The sequence below is a fragment of the Asparagus officinalis genome, chromosome 1 (assembly GCF_001876935.1).
Source record: "Asparagus officinalis chromosome 1, Aspof.V1, whole genome shotgun sequence".
Classification (NCBI taxonomy): Eukaryota; Viridiplantae; Streptophyta; class Magnoliopsida; order Asparagales; family Asparagaceae; genus Asparagus; species Asparagus officinalis.
Window position 1 is genome coordinate 121,749,666 of NC_033794.1, and position 2,013 is coordinate 121,751,678.

Here is a 2,013-nt window from a genome sequence, read left to right on the forward strand (position 1 = left end):
TTTGTTTTTGAGGTTGTCGTTTCCACTACGACTGCTGAGACGCCTTTTTTTGTTGCTGATGCGGTTGCGGTTGTAGCTCAAACGTTTGTTTCGCATCCACTACGTTCACTTGTGCTTTTCCTTTACCCTGAGGGATAAAATTCTGCTGTGGAGTATATGTCATCGTTTGACCTCTTTAGGCCTTCTTCCTCTTGAGGAAACGTTTAGCTCGTTCTCCTTGCACCTTCAAATCCTTCCAAGTCCTGGATAACGCCATTCCCATGGCGTCAAGGATATCTAATGAAAGATTGTTATGATAGGTTTCCAGGATGAAGTCCTCGCTGACCGGATCTCGATAATTCATCGCTTTGTTCCGGAATCGTTTGATGAAGTTCTTAACTAACTCTCCGTCCTTCTGTTTCTTATCGAATAACATTCTGGTTGATACCTCTATATCGTCATCGAAGAAATTTGCAAGAAACATGTTCTTCATGTCGTCCTAACTGCTAATACTCCCTGCTTTAAGACGATGGTACTAATCGAAGGCTGCCCCACGAAGGGTACCGATGAATGACCTTACCATCAAAGGTTCATTATCGAAAATTATTCCCAAGTGAGACTTGAAGTATATTAAATGCTGAGTGGGGGAACCCTTTTCGTCAAACAGTGTGAAGTTGCTCAAATTAAACTTCATCGGGTAAGAGATTGATTCTCACTCTCTTGGCTATGGACACGGTATTTCGGACTTCTTTACTTCTTGAGCACTCATCAACGCATTGATTTTGCTCTCTAGATCCCTCATTTTCTTATCCTCGCTCGTATCTTTCTTTGAGCGATCCTGGGGAGAAGCGACGTAATCATCTTTTGTATTATTATCATCCAAGGGACCACCCCCAGCATTGTTATCCACGGGAGGGGTACCCATGTTGATATTCTCATCCGCTTTCCGATCATTATCAACTTGGTTAGGATTATTATGACGGTTGGATTCTCCCTGTTGATTCGTCAGCGTCGTAATTTGTTGGTTGTGCATTTCTCTTATCTCTTGCATAGCCATTTCCATTTCAAATTTGAAATTCTCTTTCTGCTTGGTTAGAGCATCCTTGAGAATTTTAGCCATTTGCTCTATGTTTATCATAAATGATTCATAGGATTATCATGCGCTTGATGTTGTATCATCGGAAGCCATTACAGAACAAGCGTCTGACGTTTCGTCATTTGAGGGTAGTCCTTTTTGCATTCTTTGGTAATCCTTTTGTCTAATGGTTCCCGATCGCAATCGGGTCATACACTAGGATATTACTGAAAACTGATAGGGACTAAAGTATCATGTTGAACTCCCCTTACTAGTCATGTTGACGGACACTTCTGGAAATTCATCGTCTCGAGCGGCTTATTTCTTCCTGCAGAAACGCCTTGGTTTGTACTCAGACGCTCCGGTAGAGATTCTTTCAAACACCGAAACTCTCTTCAGGGTAGTCTTGGGACAGCAACATTCTGACTATACTGCCTTGATAATTTTGGCACACAGATAATGTGAGTCCGTTTCTCAGTTACTCCTTTTCCGAGACTTGTTCGTACCCCCAGCCTGATAGTACGACTCATCGGTCAGATGACCAGAGCAACCCATCATGTGTTGGCACGACCGCCTAGGTATAACGTCATCGTCAGATGAATATGCTTTCCTCTGGGAAATTCAACGCTTTGTTAGCGTCTTCAGGAGTCACATGTTTGAGGCTACGTTTTTGTGAGCGTAGGATCTCAACAGGCTCCTAGACATTAACACACAATTCAATGCGGTCAGTTACAGAAGCCTTCCCATTATGTGATCTCTTCCACTGCTTAGGAGGATGATTACGACCCTCATCCTGATAAACTGATTAGGATTCATTCAACGGGTCTAAACGTTCTTTAACCGGGCTTTTGCCTCTACCCGCGTGTGAAGGACCAAGACGATACGTGATCTTCATCTTAAATCAAGATAAGTCCACACTTTGGTTCAAATATGAACCACCATTTGGTGGCTCGGCTCAT